We start from the raw sequence: 21,113 nt of genomic DNA, 5'->3' as shown, positions 1-21,113 counted from the left end.
CGAGAGATATTTTTATCTGGAAAAAATGTTTTTCATCTTTTAAGTGAATTTTCGTTCGTGTGCTCAATTCATTCACGTTTCTCATCGATTATTTTCGTGTTCTGATTCGTTAGCGGACTCCATCCATCTCTATCTCCACTCCATCTATCCAATTTTTGAACACTACGAAGTATGAATTGTTTGATACGTTTTGATTCCTCGCAAAAAAATAATTTTTGCATCTTCTAGAGTCTAGATTAAACGAAAGATATAGGCTCTTTTCTCACGTAGGAAATTACGTAGCCTCTTAAGGCCAGGTTCTTCCAAACAATTTAAAAAAAAATCGATTATTTCTCGAAATTGTTAGAAGAAACTCTCAGAAATGATTTAGAATTAGTCCCGAAGGTATGCGCTACCGAAAAGTTGGCAGAGCAAAGGCAGGACTGTGCACGGCCAGACACGATTTTTGGGAATAAACGGAGTTTCACTCGAATGCCAAAGCTATTACCACTTATCAACATGAATGGCATTTTTTACTCTAGAGATATTTCTCTATGTTCTGTATTAAAACCAAACACATTCCTAGTTATTTAAAAAAATGTGAAAAAATATTGAAATCTCAAAAATTCAAAATTTGAAAAAGTCCGTTGTTGTATTTTTTTCTCGGTGGTGTTTCATTGTAGTACCGACCAGAGCCAAGTCAATAGAGAATATCAACTGTTTTGTTTTTTGCCTTTCTCATATAGAAAGGTTATGCAATCACTGTGAAAACTGACTTTTTAACCAATTCCCAGAGGGCCGAATGTCATATACCATTCGACTCAGTTCGTCAAGATCACTAAATGCTATATTTATTTATTATTATTGTAAAATCAACAGACACATTGTAGTCCTAATGATAGTTTCTAATACTAAGTAAAAAATTTGTTTGTATTGTTTTCCGTGAAAGGTTGAAGTCAAATCCAGATGATACACGATTGAACGATCTTTGCAAGCCTATAACGGCACCGTTTGTTCCATAGTTGGTGCGACGTAGAGGTAGTCGAAGAAAGGCGTTGCTGTATATATATATATATATATATATATATATATATATATATATATATATATATATATATATATATATATATATATATGTGTGTGTGTGTATGTGACAAATTATGTCACTCAATCACTATCAGAAATGGCTGAACCGATTTTCAGAAACTTATATTCAAATGAAAGGTCTTAAGATCCCATACAATGTTTCATTTGGATCTGACTTCCGGTTCCGGAATTACAGGGTGATATGCACCAAAAGAAGGAAAAACTAGTCACATACGTTTCTCCCAGTTTTACAAACTTAGATTTTAGGGTGGTGGGGAAAAATATTGAGAAATAAGTCGGTGAAGAGGTATTTTCTTAAAAATCATGATTTGCAGAATGATCAGAAGTGAACAAATGAACGCAGCATAGTTAGAGTAGAAGTTTTTGTAGACCCCAACGTTTCTGTTTGTTTTTTTTTTTTTTAATTTTAGGTGGTTATTCAAAGTGAAAACTACGATTTTTCACGAAAAAATCTGCCATTTTGTAGCTGTTAAACCTCCCCAAAGTAACAAACAACGAAAAGGAAAACGTTAGGGTTGGCCGCCCCTTAAATGAAAGGTCCTATTTCCTCATACATTTTATTGAATTTCATTTGGATCCGACTTCCGGCTCCGAAATTACAAGCAAATATGTGCAAATATATTAAAAATGCACACTCAATTTTCTAGGAACATTCTTAACTGATTTTCACAAACTAAGAAGCAAATAAAAAGTCTTAAAAACATGAAAAAGACCTCGAAAATTTGATAGAGATCCGACTTCTGGTTTTGGTATTACAGTGCGATTAGTAAAAATTTTCAATTTCATGAGTATTTTTTCACAAACGATGACGAAACGAGGTGCACATTTTTATACAACTTACTGATAATTTCATCTCAAAGGCAGATCTTGTTAGTTGGTGAATAACATAAACGCTTCCGAAAGCACCGATGATAGTGAAGAAAATTTCCAAAAACGGAACTCACTTCGATTTCTCAGCAACGGAAAATCTTTCACGGATCATGATTCAAATTAAAGCTCTCATTATCTTTAAATATACTGTCCAATTTCGGCCTCATCCGACTTCCGGTTCCGAAATTATAGGGCGATGAGTGTAAAAAAATTCAAATCGTCATTCAAAATAACGCTGCAAAACTAGTACGCGACGGTACGTGCGGCTTTGTTCAGTTTCGTATAGCGTGCAGTGTTGCCACATTATAAATGCTATTGTTCAGTTGAAAAAAATCTACTTGTTAGTGTTATTACAAGATCATGATAACGAAGCTTTTCTATTAAAGTACACTTATTGCCTTTCTCATGAAGAAACTTTATACAATCACTTCAAAAATTTAATAGTGAAAATTGGCCCAGAGGGCTAAGTGCAGGGCTTGCAAATTGAAACAACGAATATGAACAAAAGGGTTTCACCATCTGTTTCACAAACATTTGTAAGTCAGGTAGAATTCACAGCGCAACCCAAGCAAGGAGAGCTGCTTCGTTCGTTCATTAGTTCATGAATATGCCCGCTTGCTGAGACCTATGCTTCATGAGGTTAGCATTTGATGAATGGTTCTCATATTGTAGATGCCTATGAGGAAACTAGATTCATAACTTTTAATTCCGATGAAAATTAATTTAAAGAACATTGCTTTTAGTGTTTCTAGGATATATACACAGTGTAAAATGCCAAGAAACAAATTGATCGTTTTGAAAATGGGCTCAAATGCAAAATTTCTGCTATAAAATGTTTAAAGTATGTTTGAAATGTGATCAAATTTGGTCTTGGAATGCGAACATTATGTTAAAAATGATTTCTGTAAACCTATACTTTAAAAATAAACCGTAAACATTGCCTATATGACTTTGCTTCGCGTCTTGTAGCACGCCGTGAAGCAAGGTCTTCTTTCTCGTACAATACTAACGAGAGCGAACCCTTCATTTCATTACATTGTCATGGATTGCTTAGTTCATGTGTTAACTGAGACTGAGGGCACAGACAATTTACTTGGCAAGGGGAATTGGACTGCTCAGTAGCATATACTCCCACGCATCCAGTTTCTCTCTAATATAGGTCTCTCATTCAGCTATGTAAAGCAAAGTGTTCACAGCAGATGTTTTTTGTTGCTTCGTTCGTTTGAGGATTCACAATACAAGCCCTGGCTAAGTGTTCTATATCATTCGACACAGTTCATCGAGCTGAGCAATGTATGTGTCTGTGACTGTATGTGTGTGAGTATGTGTCAAATATTGTCACTCATAAATCAAAAAATCTCGTAGTCCTACAGGTTGTTATAGAATTTCACACCGTCATTTAGAACGACGCACAGTGGTCCAAAACTGGAAAAAGACGGTCAAAAGTCTGTACTGACTTTCACTGATTTTTAAGACCTAACGTGTCTTCGAAGAAGTTTTACAAGATTATATTACGCTTCTTTTGAAAGTGGCACCTTAATTTTTGTTAAGGGGGTAGCACCAATTCCGAATAAAAATTTGTTTTTTCTCAAAAAAACATTTTTTTTTCTATCTCATTTTGAAGAAAAAAACATTTGAAGTATTTTTGCTGAAGATATAAATAATGTAAAAAAATTTTTTATTAAGATATATTCACTTTATTTTAAAAACAATTTTTTGGATTTATCTACGTAGAATCTACCTCTATTACCTAAGTATCTACTACAAAGTGCGCGTAAACACGCATAAACATGCTTATGCTTGCACGCGCAACTTAAACAAATTGTAGGAATTTTTATTTTGTTTACTTTTTGACAATTAACAATATTATAAAAAATCTAGGTGGAACTCGATGCAATTTTTTTAGGCCTTTTCAAAGTGGATTTTAAATATTAAAAAACCGAAAAATTATCAAAAGTTCAACACATATTAAAAAGATGGAAAAATGTTTTCCAATCAAAATATGAAAAAGTATAGCAAAAGTACAAACCTTTACGAAGAGATTTCATTTTAAACGTGTAAATAAATTGAGTTATCGCGAAGCAACACGTTTATGTTGATCGTGCGACGCTCACCTAGAGATGTGCGGAGCAGCTCATACCGGTGAGCAGCTTCGAACCGATCAGCTCACTAAAGAGAATCGATTCAATGTATCAGCTCATCAGCTCATTTAAATTGAACTGAAGGTTTGTTTTAAGCGCCGTTTTTTTGCGCCGTGCTATGCGAATTAACTTGTCTGCGAATTATTATTATTATGTCATATTTGAGAATATCTGCAAAAGTGGCATCCCTGAATGTACCTTAGCCTACTGAGTGAGATCTAAGATCTCTTATTGACAACATTGATTCAATCTGTTAAAGAAGGATAAATACACATTTGGAAAAACGAACAAAAGCTCATGCACACATTTCTTCTCATTTATAACTCGCTCTTCAAGAGCCGAAAATCCGTTCAGCTTGTAGCTTGTTCCCACCTTACCAGCAGGGATGCGAGGTCATTTTTAAATGAATCTGTGATCAAGCCAAAAACCTGTCTGTGCAAAATCTGTGCACGTTTCCCCGTTTCCATAATAACTAATCGGAATCATTTTGGTTAGCATAAAAAAGGTCTCACTATTTCCTAATGCTCTGTAATTTTTTATGCTAAACTGTGATCAATTTCAAAAATTTGTGATCGATTTCAGAATCTGTGTAAATCTGTGACCATTTTCAGAAATCTGTGAAAATCTGTGCCATTTTTTAAATCTGTGCAAAAGGTTGAAAATCTGTGAAACACAAATTAATCTGTGAACCTGGCATCCCTGCTTACCAGTGCGGTGAACTGATGAGCTGCGGTTCTTTTGAAAAGAGCTGTGAGCTATCAGCTTACTTTAAAGATTCGATTCACAGGAATAGCTCAGGAGCGAATTGCCCCCTTCTCTACGCTCACTGCAAAAGTGAGTTACAAAAATAGCAGACGCGTGACGCCCTCCGTTTTTTAACCATTCCTGGTTTCAGCACGACCATAGTGAAAATGAGTCACACGAATAGTACTCTCATTGGAAAACAAATTGGATTCGGGATATATTTTCCTATAAGTATTGTAAAAGTTTGCTGCATTAAGTTGCATATTTCGCTTCTGTACAAGGTTTCCTAGGTAAAAATAGATAAAATGATGTATAACTTTTCCAGAAAAGTATGAACCTATGCATTACCTTCTACAAAATTATGGGATTGTATATTTTCTACAATTATTCCAAACAAAATATGTAAAAAAATAACTCGAAACGAGTTATGATTAAAAAACTAGTTTTAAGGGGGTTGTCATAATTCAATAACTAAAACTAACTATGGAATGGCCTAAAAAAAAGTTCCATCGAGTTTCACTTAGAATTTTTTTTATGGTATTGGGCATATCTTTTCCTATAAATTTTGTAAAAATCAGCTGCATAAAGTTGCATATTTCGCTTCGGTGTAAGGTTTTATCATAGGTAAAAAAAGGTAAAATGTTTTATAACTTTGCCAGGAAACAACAAACCTATGCACTACCATCAACAAAAATATGGTATTTTTTATTTTCTTCAATTATTCCAAAGAAAGTATTCATAAAAAAATAACTCGAAACAAGTTATGAATAAAAAACTAATTTTAAGGGGGTTGCCACAAAAACGCTTTGTATATCCGAAACGGTGTGACCTAAACTTTTGGTATATTTGACATAGTAAATTATTTTCAATAGTTCTAAAACTTTGTAGAAGAAAAAAAATTTCTATCTCTTCAGAAAAAAAGTGATGGTTACATTTTTTGTCAAAGTAGGCCATGAACAATTAGAGATAGAATCAAACTACGCGGTATATATTTGTGAGTAATTTCTTAGAAGCAACTATATGCATTAAAAGAACGGTTTGGCAGCTATTGATTTATGTCCACGTTTTTATTGATTCGAACCACTGTGCGACGATGCAAAAAAAGGGTAAAATTCTTCTAGATTTTATCAAAACTGATTCAACTTAAAAGCTATATTAGTGTTACAGAGGTATTTTGGCCCACTTTAGGATTGATTTTTATTTGGCCCACTTTGTAAAAATATCCACCAAATGTTGTGATATCTTTGAAAACCCCTTCCTCAATAGGTAATTTAATGTAATTAGCTTCAAATTGATGCACCATGGGTTATTTAACTTCGATTAAATCCATAAAGTTTGTTAGGTGGGCCAAATTATATGAAGTGGCCAAAATATATTAAGTGACCAAAATACCTCTGTTACCCTAGTTACTTAACGAACCGACTTCGGTTATACTGGTTCCAAGTTTCCGGTTCCTGAAGTACCGGAAATAATGGTCAAAAAGTTTAAACGAGACTCACTCAACTTTCTCAGAAATAATTTGATCGATTTCTACAAACAGGCTCAAATTAAAGTTCGTATAGTTTCATAGACTGCTGTCAAGTGTGTTTAGTCATTTAGTGCGACGATGCAAAATAAAGAAAAAATCTTATTAACTTGACATAACTGCTTACAAATTGAAAAGATTATGTTAGTTTATACCCAAAAAAATTTTCTTATCTTATTCGAAAATGAAATAAAAATTGCTTCACAGAATCTTTTAGTAATATTTTTCAAAATCTAAGTAATATAAGAAAGGCATCATTACACCACTAGGTGGATAAAACAAAGATATTTTCTCTTTCAGATAATTCATATCCAGGAAATGATGACACCCATAAAAATTCGGACGAGTTCCAGAAGCAGTTTTCAGAGTCGCCATATTGAAAAATAACGTACTTTTCAGAGTAGTTTTTATCTGTAAAAAATTTTATTTAGAAAAATTGTATAAAGTTTTCTGGAGGAAACTGGCCTTAACAAACAGTTCGGTTTTTTTCTATGCTTACGCACTTCAATATCTTCAATATCTTTCAAAATAAGTATGGATTCGTGTGAATTGCTTCAAAAGCATTTTTTATCGGGCTCTTAAAACGTGGATTCTCAAAAATGTGATCTAAACGGCAGGGATGGGCGCGAGTAACCTTTAGGAACTATATGCCCAAAAGCATTCGAAGTTCGAATTTGAATCTTTGCAATTATGTTCTCAGAATTAAATGTAATGCAATATAATAGAAGTGCACAGAATCCTTTTGTCGTATGTTTGAGCCCCGACCTGTAAGGATTCGTAGTGTCAGTAGGATCCTAGAACCAGCCATGAAATGGTTCTGTACACTCTGAATCGGCTGCGAAGTCTGTTGAAACAGAAGATCGAATACCACTACAGGAATGTAATACCAAGGCTTTGCTTTGCACGGAATCAAACTGTTTTCTAAACTAATTCCCTATGCGAGGAAATACGCCCTATTTTGTCTGGATAACTTGGAATATAAAATTTTGAAATGTATTCTCTTTGGTTCCCATGTGAGGTAGGTTGCTTGATGTGTGTGCGTTTCCGCATACAGGTGACAAACACTGATAGAAAAAGTGCTCATCTTATCATTTCACCCTATTCGCATTCAATTGGTTCGAATTAAAATGCATACATTGTCATGTTTTTGAATTTTTTCAATGTTTACGGAAAACTGAGAATGTTTTACTTTAAAAAAAGGAGAAATCAAAAATAATCTAACAACATCTGCACAACTGAAAAATGATATGGCTAGTTCAAATGATTTCGTTCGTTTTTACGTCATCAAGTATAGAAACACGCTCTTTAAATTTTTAGGCTTATGTTATCCTATGATTCCAGAACCGAACGATTTATCAGAAAAAAATCAATTTCGTTTTAAAGAATTCCATTTGAATCTAAGTTTGTGTTTTTTTCGGTAGTCCGTTTATATTTTTGCAAAAGTAAGCAATCTTTTGAAACAGCGGTATTCACTCTTTCGCTACACTGCTTACCAAAATAGAGCTTTAATGCACAAAAAACATGAAGGTTGAACAATAATAGATGAAATTATGTGTTTGCAATAAAAATCCAACTAACGTTTATTGCACTATCAACAGAACTGATAACGGACACGCACAATTGGATCCAAGGAATGTTCATCACACGATCGATGAGCTCATTGTTCTAATCAGCACCAAATAAAAACAATATCAAGACACCAATTTAAAATTTTATGTCAATGCCAACAGCAGACCTCAGACGGGCTCTGCTCTACAATGGTCTAATGTTGTACATAACTTGGATGCAACCGAATGTGTTTACAATATTGCGCGCAATATACGAAAACCACAGGAGCACGTGGTGGTTTTTTGTTACTGGAACGAAGTTATTCGATTTTTGCTCCTTGGTGATTCAGCGCTGGTCGAAAAATCATCTCAGAGACACCACGGGAAACTGATAAGCCACATTCGCGCAGCTGATTGTTTGCTGCTGTTTTTTTCCTCCGAGAGAAAAGCACATTTGAGTGAACCGAAGGCCCTTTTGTTTGTCGGATTGTATTATTGTTTTTAATTTAGTGCTGCTTCATGAGCAGACTGATACGATCGTTTGATCGGTGCATCGGGTAAGGTTTTAATTGCGGTTAGGCTCTCGAACGATTCGGTTGTGCTTTTCCAGTGTCGTCTCCTAGCGTTACATCAGTTGCGTGGTCCGGTAAGACGGTGTCAAGTGAAATTCCAAGTTGAAGTGCTTTCAAGTGAGGTATTTTTCCAAACTGGATCGTTTTCGAAGGTGAAGATGAGTACAGTGCATCGCGGTTGCACTGAACCTGGGAAGGTGTCCTTGAGTGTGTCGATTTGAGGAAAAAATTATGTTATCATTGACTGTACCAGTGTACCAGTTTCGATCAATATCACTTTGTATGAGTTATCAAAGATTCGTGCAGTCCTAACCGAAGAAATACCTGAAGTGATTGTCACCGTGCTTGATTGATTATTTCCAACAACTACGACTAAACAGATAAGGCTTTGATAGTTGACGTCAGTTAATATTGATTGAAGTGAGGAATACTATTGCCAACAATACATGAGAGAGAGCAGTGAACTATCAAGATCTATATGCAATCGACTAGTGTTGCAGAAAAAGTTTAAGTGTAGATGTTCATTTGCTTGAGGTAAATTTAATCACCTTATTCTTTGAGGTTATCATTAGCTGAAGCATTTTTAATTTTATCATCTGCGGGCTACTAGAATAACATTCCATCGGGCAATGATTCAAGCAATTAATATGCTGAGTGCGGGTTTTTCATTGAAGTTTGACTGAAAATAATAATTTAGCTCACGTCTTGGTAAAGCATTTGAGATAAACGCATGCGGTGCTCTTTTTAGGAGACAATACCATGTGCCTTAATTTACATATAGAAGACCTTGTTTTTCTCTTATCACCTATGGTATTTGTTTGTATGCTCACCTGCCTGTTAATTGCGGTCATCTGATAAAAATAATGAGAGCTCGGTATAAGCAACAGATTTTTTTTTTGCGTAAACGGAAAAGATAAACCTTTAGTTTCTGTCTAGTCTAATGGCGTTTTCCTTTTTTAAGTTTCACTACACCGGTGCAGTGCTACACGGAGGCATGAATAAACGAACAAAAATGACGAAAACATAAACAGTAATCATTGACTACAATGAACGATTCCATTGCACAGAGCTACACCAAACTTTTGATGAGTGCTACACCAGTGGTATCGGTGCAGAAAAAGTGTAGCACTGGTGTAGTGCAATTGGCAAAAACGAACGGTTTCAGTGCAACTTTACCTACACCGGTGTAGTGCAATTTAAAAACGAAAACGTCATAAGCCAAAGAATCGAAGACCTAGAATCTTATTCAATGTGGACAGAATTTCAATGATCTGCAGAAATGCGAAGATCTTTCGAGTCGAGTTCGATGTTGCATTAGAGCAATGACAGAAATGGATAACAAGTCATCAGTATAGCATTGGTTTTGCACGGATGGGGAGACCGATTCGACCCTAGACTGTTTTTTAAAAGAGTGTATGTATTTTGGTGTTCACTGTTTCCCAAATCAATGTAACTCCAAAACTAATCATTTGTGTTTAAGATTTTTCTGCGTGTATGAAGAAGAACGTATGTTTGTCCCCCCATAACTTCGGAACAACACAACGGATTGCCACCAAACTTTGCACAGGTACTACTTACTCTTCAGAGATGGGAGAGAGAAAGGAGTGTAGCAAAAACGGATACTTCTAGCTCAACTCAGATGTGGCCGTAATGGTATTTTTGGCGAGTGGATGTAGTGTGTGTGTTTACACTCTTCTCTAACCACTTGTGTAGCTGTTTATTCGTTTTCATTAGTTTGTTTCGAAATGCGTGGACTTTCAGCAGAACAACGTCGAAAAATTGTGTACAGAACGCGGACTGTCACTGAGAAAGATAGCAAAAATGGAAGGAGTAAGTGAAATAGCCGTGCGAAATGCAATCAGGAAGTTCGGTGAGGATAAACCGAAAACGGGCCTGCTAACCCTCAGTTGGATAAACGTATACTAAAGGCGTTCGAGCAAAAGAAGGAGGTTTCAGTTCGAGATGTGGCCAAAAAAGTGGGCACTTCGAAGCCAAATGTTCTTCGTGCTAAAGAACGTTTGAATCTTCGAACCTATAAGAAGCAGAAACAACCAAAACGTAGTCCGAAACAAGAAGCATCGATCAGGCCGAGGGTTCGAAAGCTGTACAATACGATTCTTGCTGGAAATTTGAACTGCATAATCATGGACGACAAAACCTACGTGAAACTCGATTAAAAATCCTTTCCGGGACCACAATATTATACGGTGAGAAAAGGGCAAGTGTTGAACCAGTCCGAGACATCGATTGAAGTCGAAAAATTTGGCAAGAAAGCTATGGTGTGGCGAGCAATTTGTAGCTGCGGTAAGATTTCGAAACCCTTCATCACTACTACTTCAATGAACAGCGAAATATACATCAAAAACGACTTCTACCCATGATTCGAAGCCACAAGGATCCTGTTGTCTTCTGGCAAGATTTTGCTTCTTGCCACTATTCGAAATGGTATACTACCAAAAATGTCACTTTCGTCCCAAAAGTCATGAATCCACCAAATTGCCCACAACTTCGACCAATTGAGGAATTTTGGGCATTAACGAAGGTACATCTTAGGAAACATGTCTCGGCAGCCGAAACCATTAAAAAAGTGTCAAAACTTGTCGCCATGAAGTCACACACACACGCACACACACATTTTGCTAACTCGACGAACTGAGTCGAATGGTATATGACACTCGGTTCAAAAGTCGGTTTTCACATTGATTGCAGACCCATTCTATATGAGAAAGGCAAAAACAATTCTAAAACAATTGTAGAACCTTTTGAAATTTCAATAAGTTACATTTGCTACTTGGGAAATCATGTAGACAAAAGGGCTGAAAAGTCACCACTTATGACTGGACACCCAACCTAAATTTTAACTGTTTATATTTAACTCATATTGCAATAAACAATAACATACATTAAAAAATATAGAAAAGTGATAAGTATTATTTTCACGTCAAATCAATCCCGAGAATCTGTTCTGTGTTGGTATTCTACGTGATCCACATTTTGAAGGATACCCATAAAGGCTAACTTATGTTACATGCCGAGTATGTTAAGTTTTGGTGACATGGATATGCTATTGTAAACAGTTATTTGAGAACTGCAGTTTTTGAGGTAGCGTTTCAAACAGTCAGCTCGGTTACATCGCAGTTCATAACGATTAACTGATCGCAACTATCGACTATTAAGCCTGATACTAACTGAACCACTTAACCGTTTGTACACAAAAGCGTTAATACCTAAATATACTATTACTGATGCTAAGGTGTCGTGGTTTGAACCACCGAAATTCTATCATTGGCCTTTGAATGATGCTTTGAAGTTGAACAAAAAGAGTTTCTATTTAACTGCTTTGTTACTTTTAATACTCTTGGACATAGAAATGCTCAGATAACTAAGACGTTCGATAAAATACAAAAGGTACGCTGTCTCTATTTCCAATTCAATAACGTCAAAGATGTACTGTCGGATTAAAACTATCTAAATGTGCATTACTAAGCGTTCGAGTATCATGCTTCAAGTTCACACCCACATATTCGTTTCATTTCCAAGTTCAGTTTTGCGCGCTGTTATAAAATGATTATATCTTCTCCGACATTATACAAGAAAAGAAAACCAACTTGCTTACAGCAATTAAGTGCCCCGATTGAGACCACAAACAAACAAGCAGCAACTTAATCGTCAGCAAAGTGCTGCAGATATATAAATATTCACCATAGCATTAGTTGCTACTCAGCGATTATGAGGTGTGCATACGCGTGCGAAGTTTTAAGATTTTCCTTTTGTAATAGAAAAAGCAAAGCATTTCACGGCTGAAAGGTCTGAAAGTGAGTTAATTGGATGTGGTACTCATTAATAGGTTCGAAGATAAGCCGTACGCATCTACTGGTGTATGGTATTTGATTGTTAAGTAAATATTGATACAAGCTTGGTATTTAAAAAAAAATTCAAATGCCAAATTTGCGAGTTTTGAAAAAGCGTAACTCACTTTACTCTCACTAGTACTTTGGTGGGCTGGGCTGGACTTTACTCTCACTAGTACTTTGGTGGGCTGGGGAAGTAAGGATAATCGGTCTCAGAATTTAATCTGACCAGCACAATAGGGAGGGAAGCGAATCAAGTAGCTCCTCTGATCGATTATACTGAGGGTGGATTACGAAACCTTCATGCTTTGAGTAACTAGTGACGAGCACCCATGACTACTTTTTCTAATAACTGAAGAGAAACAGATTTAAATAGGTAAATTCATGTACAAAAATTCTGAAGACAAGTAGTATTCGAATATTTTGGAGTCAGCAAATCTATTCGCGTTTTTCTTTCAAAGTGTGCTAAGTAATAACTCACCACCTTTGTCAGAACAGTACCTGAGTAGTTTGCCTACTTACAACTTCAGTTTCGACCAACGATTTCTTTTTCTGAACGTGAGGTGTATGAACATCTTTGTTCTGTCGATAGTACCAAGGGAGCCGGACCGGATAAAATTCAGCCGACATTTGTCAAACAATGTTCGTCATCTTTGGCTTCACCGGTGTCTATACTATTCAATCGTTCGCTTATAGTGAATATTTTGCCTTAATCGTGGAAGAAGGCTTTAATTATACCAATCCACAAATCCGGAAACGTGCATAATGTAACGATTTACCGGGGAATTTCTATTCTGAACTGTCTTTCAAAAGGTTTTTGAAAGCATGCTGTTGAACATTGAACATTTGATGAGCTATGTGTCTTCGCTTATTAGCAAACTTGAAAAACGTCAGCAGGTCAATGCAGTATATGTAGACTTTTCAAAGGCTTTCGACTGTGTTTCACATCAACATGCAGTAGAGAAGCTGAAAAGAATTGGATTCCCCGATTGGTTAACCAACTGGATCTTTTCATACCTTTCAAATCGTAGTGCATCTGTAAGGCTTGGTTCTTCGTGTTCAGTAAGCTTCAACATTACATCTGGAGTTCCTTAAGGAAGTCATCTCGGGCCTCTACTATTTGTACTTTTCATCAACGACCTCTGTGACAGACTTACATCTTGTAAAGTCGTATATGCGGGTGATTTAAAGGTTTATCGCATCATAACAACTCTGGTGGACTGTTGTGCTCTACCGATGGATATCGAGAGAATTCTAACATGGTGCCATCAAAACGGTATGGGAGTGAACATTGAAAAATCTAGCATCATTACTTTTGCACGAGTACGATCTCCAATTGTTTTCGAATATACTATGAACGCTATCCCTATAAAAAGAGTAACATCGGTCAAGGATCTTGGTATTATTCTCGACAGTAAACTTCGATTCACAGAACACTACTCTACCATGACAGCAAAGGCATATGCAGTATTGGGGCTCATCAAACGCAATACTCGCGACTTTACGGATATCTATTGTCTGAAGTCACTGTACATCGCTCTGGTTCGTAACATTCTCGAATATGGAGTTACTGTGTGGTCGCCGTACCACTCTATCCACATAGATCGTACCGAACGAGTACAAATGAGCTTCATCAGATTTGCTCTTCGGCAACTTCCTTGGCAAAATCGTTCACAACTTCCTTTCTATGATCATCGCTGCGCCCTCATCAATCAATGTTTTAGGTAAAGAATAATATTTCCTTAGTGTAGCATACAGGGCCGAAGAATCTTTTCAAGATCAGTTGATCAGTGAATTTTAAATCACATCGATCAATATCGGTACTGATCTTCCGTCACACAATGGGTAGTGAGTTTGGGTTAAAATGATTCTTGATTTATATAAGTTCAATCATTGGATGATTCGATAAGCTTTGATGTTGGTGGAGGAAAATCACATATGATCAAGATAAGACATGACATGATCTACGTCTGAAATCCTTGATCTCCCGCCCTTTTGCAAATGGAGTACAATTGAATAAACTGCATCAGAATCAGATAAGAGAAATTCTTATGATATACTATTATCAATGCTAGAAAATCAAATTACTGAAAAAATTGTCAGTGCATAACTTAAGTTAAATCGTTTGAAGGCATATTTTTCTTTTTTACTCATATTAGGCAAAATTTATTAACTTCGCTAATTTACTCGCTCCTCCGTGCATTTTGGCTGATCACAACAGAAATGATTTCCTGCATCATTCATTTCCGAATTTACAAGAAGAAGCTTTTACATCAACAAATACACGTTTTCCTATAGAATGTAAACGTTTATTGTGGAGATTTTTTCAGGAAATAGGGCAAAGTAGTAATATAATTAGGTATTTCAAAAATGCGCTCATTGAAAATATTGGACGCCACATTCCAAAAACCTCCCCCCCTCCCCCCTGTCACAAAAGGTCACGTTTTATGAAACACCCCCCTCCCCCTTGCGGCGTGACGTCTTTTATGGACAGCCCCTATGGACAAACAATCCAATAGATGTTTGCTGTCAACATTTCAATAGCGTTTACAACCACTTTGATTTTAATATTAGTAAGGACACTTTCAAAAGATGAATAGAAGTAGAGTTAATTTAGAATTAGATTTAGTCTGTGCGATATTTTTTTAATCGAAGACGATAAACAATAAACAGTATTCGAAATACGTATCTGTGATGTGACGTCTATTATACATGTTTTTAAAGTTTTGTGAGATACATACTAAATGTGTATAGTGACGTGATATACCTATAGTAGAATTCAATGGTGTAAAAAAAATTATTCTATCATAAATATTCTACTAAACACTCAGACCATGTTAATTAGTGACATTTACTAATAAACATACATTCAACTATCATCACTATTCGTTGGATAGAAGCCTTCGAGATTATTCTGTATTTCCTTGCTGATTACTACCAGCTATCATCAACTTGATTTTGATTCAGAAAAATGATGGGTGGGTAATGTCAGAGATATAGTTAGATGGCGTGAATACGAATAAGACTAACACTCTTCCGTCACATTCCCGGCGGAGCTGATGAGAGCAAAAATACAAAAAAAAAACAGAGTATCTAAATTGATTATTCAGTTGTACATTTTTTGAGATGAATATAATGACGCTTTGAAAAAATCGAATAGTAAAATTACCCCCATGGGTCCAGCGCATTTTCCTAGAATGCGAAATTTCTGTTGCTGAATATTGATGAAAAAAATGACCATTTGTTCGGTGCTAACGATGCACAAAGCTAATCGGCCAGTTGTCCACAATCTAAGAGATAGGTCCACATTCGTAAAATCGCCCAGACTATTTTATTTTCCTTCAAATATTGTTTGTTTATTTCTATTTAATTATTAAAGATATTTTAAAGTGACACTTGCTGTCTCATAGTATACTTTTATATTAATTTGCGCGTAGCAAGGGAAAGCTTTCTAGAATTAACACTCATTAAGTCGCTGCCTCCAGCAGGCAGTAAACCTCATTAAGCCTTCATCTTTTGTGCCAACCGGTTTTTCACATTCGATTGATACATAATACAACGGCAATTGAATACACGATAAACGCTCACAAGAAAACATGGTATGCTTAACATACAGACTAAATTATTATTGCCGATTTTTCACAAAATTATGCTGAAATTTTCTGAGCCCGAATGTCGAATGCGAATACACCCAGCAAAACCGGTTAGCTAACGTTCCAGCAACTCACAACTGTCAAAATTCGACTGAAAAAATCAGTAAGTAATCAACTTTAAGCAAAAATTAATTATAGTAATGATTTGTTCTTGTCTTGTTAAGACGTAGAGCCGTCTTGAGCTAGTTTTAAATTTGTTAAGTATCTAACGAGGAAAACAGATTGGAATTATGTTTTCACATGCAGGGTAGTTAAATTGGCAAACCATTTCCTCAGATAGGAGCTAGCTATTGCTAGTATTGTTTCTGCGATTTTCATTACATAGTTGCATTCGCATGTCATTTTTTAAATCTGTTTTTTTCGTTAGATACTAATCAAATTTAATTACAGCATTTTGCTGAGATTGCAGTAAATACGATGTGATTAATTAATATTTTAGAATTCATTGCAAATGCAATAATTTACAACAAATAATGTTTTATGGTGTATACACAAATTTAAATTTAATTAATTGAAAAATCAGATTGACAAATTCACTTGATTCCCTAGCACGGTCGAAGGTTTGAGTTCCACTTTCTGCTTCGGAAATTTATTGGGTAGTGCTTCTGCTTCAGCCGGTTCAGCTCGAACCACACTTGGAAAACATTAGATATGAAATCACAAATTTTATGTTGGGCCGATTGCTGTTGTTGTTTCACTAATATAGCAATAAACAGACATCCAAGTTAATACACACTTTTGAAAAAAAGCTGTGTAAAGCATAGTTTGTCAACATTTATTGAAAATTCCATGGGTATTTACACCACGAAAATTGAATTTTACAGGTGACCTAATCTCACATACGATGCAAATCATTAAGACCTAATTTGTCAAATGACGGAAAATATCATTTATATTAATTCGGCTGGTAAGTATGTAGCAACTGTATGGATCTGTACGCGCCATTTACCAGCCAAGCCGATATGTGCTTCAGTCGATTAACGGACGTATTATGTGATCCACTGATTCTCGGTTCAAGTCGCTATCAATATTCGTTTTTTTTTATTCAAATGAATTTTATGTCAAGGAATTATCCAATCACACAATATGTTACAATATGTTACATATTCTTGTTGTTCGAATGATGCTTTTTATTATACAAAATATTTGAATTCATTTTGTTGAGCGATAATTCTGAATAAATCCGCAAAAATGATTATTTTTCATCATTTAAATCATTCAAAATTCAAAAAATCATATTCGAACTTGAAATAAACATAAATCAAGTTTAAAAAACTACTAACTGCACACAGAAAAATGGAACTTGTTGTTTTAAATAATGTATATCGATAAACATGGAAATATTACTAAAAAGACAACTTTTTCCGTGTACATATTATACCTTATGATCAAAAAAGAACCGAAATTTTCATTTAAAAATTCCCGCGCTTTTTCCAATCGGTAAACTTTGATTCTCTCAATGTTGGCAACACTTTTATACACATTCTGTCGAATTTTGATGCATATCGTACGATTAGTTTTTGTTTGGCGTCTATACAAAGAAGTTGAAAAATTTTCGTGAGGCGATTTTTATAATGGACGAAAATTTAGAACAACGTGCGTGCATCAAATTTTGTGTTGCAAATGGATTTAAGTGTTCCGAAACGTTGAAAATGTTAAAAAAGGCCTTTGGTGAATCGTGTCTAGGAAAAACACAGGCATACGAGTGGTATAAACGCTTCAGAGGTGGTCGTACAAGCTTGGATCATGATGAGATCCCTGGCCGCCCAACAACATCTGTTACTGAAGAAAACATTGAATCGGCGAAACAAATCGTGTTGCAAAATCGTTCTGTACCGATTAGAGAGATTGCTGTGTTGTTGGCATCTCTTATGGATCAGCCGAACACATTTTAACTGATCTTTTGGGTTTGAAACGCGTCGCTTCTCGGCTGGTGCCAAAAAAGCTGAATTACATGATAATGCGCCGGCTCACACAGCGTTAATTGTGTCGCAGTTTTTGGCCAAAAACTCAACCAATATCATCAACCAAACACCGTACTCTCCAGATATGGCCCCGTGTGACTTTTTCCTCTTCCCCAGACTCAAATTGCCATTGCAGGGAACGCGTTTTTAAACCATAGAGACCATAAAAGAGAATTCGCTGCGTGAACTAAAGGCCATACCTTCGGCGGCCTATAAAACTTGTATGGAGAATTGGATCAAGCGTTGGCATGCATGTATTGCCGCATGAGGAGAGTACTTTGAAGGCGATAATAAAGAAAATTATTAAAAATTGAAATTTTGCGTTTTTCAATAAAATTCCGGTAGCGTTCAGTTGAACGAACCGTCGCACAAAACATAACAAGAAAAACCGACACAGAGAAACCAGAACTTTTTTCAGTGATTGAGCGCAGTGTGCTTACCTCTCGTTATGTTGGCTTGCAAAAAGACCGGACGTAATGGATTTTTGAATCCTTCACACTTTGAATATATGCTAATTCAATCGTTATTGTAAGTAGTTACTCTTACACTACAGCTATGAATCATTAGTAATTATGAATGACTAACATGAGGTTATATGTATATGTATTGACTAACTTGCTAACCATGTATATGCCTGAGTTTAGTAGCAAGCATGGATTCTTCATCAAAAGAACGATTGAAGACAAGAGAAGTATGTCTGATCTCTTTGCCAGTAGTTTGTATCACAGGTTATATGAAAGTTATATTTTCAAATATTCTACATGAACGATAATACGATGGCTTGTATTCATTTCATTCAATAGCCTGTCAAGGTTGAAGTTTTAGTTTTGCTATAAAAATTGCTACAATCTCAAATTATACCTATTGTATGATATTACACAGCCAAGCATAGTTGCTTCAGCAACATCAATGCATTTAGCTCAACAGAGTTGGACATTTTTAGCATTATAAATGACAGTTACTTAGAAAATAAATGATTTCTTACAATACCCATTTCATTGCATTTAACTCGTTTTCATTTCAACACAATGTCAATAATTTTTGCTCACGATATAATGCCACCGAGTCCACCGTGCATTTCTCACACCACCTCAATACGAAACAGCAGCATGCAAGCAATAAAAAAATGTTGAAAAATTTATGTAAACTTCATCAAATTTCAGTTGTTTTGGATAAAGTTTTATAATTTTGAGTTGTATTTTCAGATTCTTTGTGAAATTCTGCTACAAACACTACATTTCAGTTCTACAATCCACCCCGTGGAACGGAACAGTAACCTTTTATACATTTCAAAAACCAATCATGGCTCGGCAAAGCAAAATTTCAAAATTCTTAGAATACTTAGTTGTGATAAATTTGATTCCAAAAACTTAAGTGTTTTTGGATTTACGAAAATCGGTCTAGTGTTTGAATAATTGATCAAAAACGCGATTCGCGCATTCCGCTATATTTCACCTTAATGTTGAGTCTACTGTCTTAGACAGTCAGTTAGGTTCAAACAGTAGCAACTCTTATCAACCACACCCCAAATAAACACTAAATTGAGGAATACCATGAGTTATACGAACAGGTTAACAAAATTCCATAACATTCATATGAGAGCTCATCATCAATATGGGTACAAATACACTCCGTACAACCTTGATCCGAGGAACTTAGCTGGACTTGACAAAGCAGAGACCGAGTTGATAAGCGACAAATGGAATAATCCACGACCAGCTGACGATCCCCCTCATCGCACGTCGTTGCGAACTGTACAAACAACGGATCGATTACGGTTGCTGTTTGCTCGTTCAAATGTTTACTTATTGAAGCATCATAAATTTATAAAAGTACGCAAAATATGATTGACCACAGTTCAAACTGGCGAACCGTGTCCGTTTGAGCTGGCCTCAGTAGTTATGGGACTTCACTCGGGCACGTTGCTTCTGGATGCAGTGAGTGCTTCATAACTGTGAACCGGGCTGCTGACTGGGAGATCATCGGGTGCAAGGACGTCGAGCAGTCTGAACGAGAATAATGTTACAGTTGCTCTTGAAACAGCATCCAATCGCAGTTGTGATCGAACTGGAAAGAAGTCATCGAGCTTGGATGAGTCAAACGCGTCCTGAATTTGGAGAATTTTGCCTCAGTGATCGTCAAAAAACCTGCCGTTATTTCGACACAATTTACCAAATGTAGTAGCAGTGAATATTTGGAAGCAAATCTTATAAACAAACAATGCGCTCGTGAAATATTAACATAATGTTCCATCAGATCGATTTCGTGTTTCGTTTAGTATTGTCATGAATCGCTTATGCTCCGGACAACAGAAGTAAACAATATGCATGTTGTATCAAACAATAAGACGATTCCGAGATGAGCCAACCTAACGAAGAAAACGGTACCGGAACATACGTGACCAAGGTGTAATCGTGATTGACTTCAAGTGTTGAGGAAATATATTTTTGGTACATGAAATTGTAGTGTTTGCTTATAGAGCGAATATACACCGAAACCCCAAGTGAAAAAGATTAAATTGAATAAAACGAGTAGAGCAATTTACATTCAATCCGTTTCTGAGAACGAAGTAATGCAATTTGCAACCGAAAACAATAATGTGTACGATGTTGCGCACGAAAACATAAAGCACAATATCACCTATGTGTGGAGGAAGTGAAGTGCGCGAGCAAGGTATGTTGCACTAAATCGAAAGAGAAGCGTGAAAGACTTGATTCCTTTGTATCCTGAACATTGTTGTAAAACGTTAGTCAATTCAATTGAAATCGAATGTGTGCACACACTAACGAGCACTTTTTTGCAGCAAGCTTTACATTCTAACACAAACCCTTCGCAGTCGCATCAAATGAGCTCATCCCGTCCTTCATTCGTTTCTCTCTCTCTCTACCGAAGCTCAATTTAACCACCGTCAGTCTATCTCTAGAAGTAACAAAATATATTTCACAATTGAATGACAGAGCGGCCTTCAAGTGAGGTTCATGTAAACATTCGAATTGGTTCAAGATAGTGGATAAAAGGTAAACCAGTCACAATAACTGAATTATCACTTTCAAAATAGACATACATTTATTGTTCCCTCTTCAAGTTTTCATTTTTAATATTTTGAAAAACATTTCAATACATTTTAAACAGAGGAAATTATCGATTTTAACTTACTGGT

The 21,113-nt window shown here is 35.9% G+C and overlaps 1 protein-coding gene across 2 annotated transcripts in view; it reads left to right on the top strand.

Annotated features, from left to right (window-relative positions):
• Nucleotides 1–8,440: 8,440 nt before the first annotated feature.
• Nucleotides 8,441–21,113, top strand: part of LOC131435057 (cationic amino acid transporter 2) — a 42,347-nt gene continuing 29,674 nt past the window's right edge. The window contains exon 1 of one of the 2 annotated variants that reach the window (XM_058602544.1): nt 8,441–9,019. The gene's annotated coding sequence lies outside the window, so the exon portion shown is untranslated. The remainder of the gene's footprint in view (nt 9,020–21,113) is intronic. The other variant, XM_058602546.1, reaches the window with a different exon arrangement.

The sequence above is a fragment of the Malaya genurostris genome, chromosome 3 (genome assembly GCF_030247185.1).
Source record: "Malaya genurostris strain Urasoe2022 chromosome 3, Malgen_1.1, whole genome shotgun sequence".
Lineage (NCBI taxonomy): Eukaryota > Metazoa > Arthropoda > Insecta > Diptera > Culicidae > Malaya > Malaya genurostris.
Note: the sequence above shows the minus strand (reverse complement) of the source record. Positions and strands in the feature narration are given on the sequence as shown.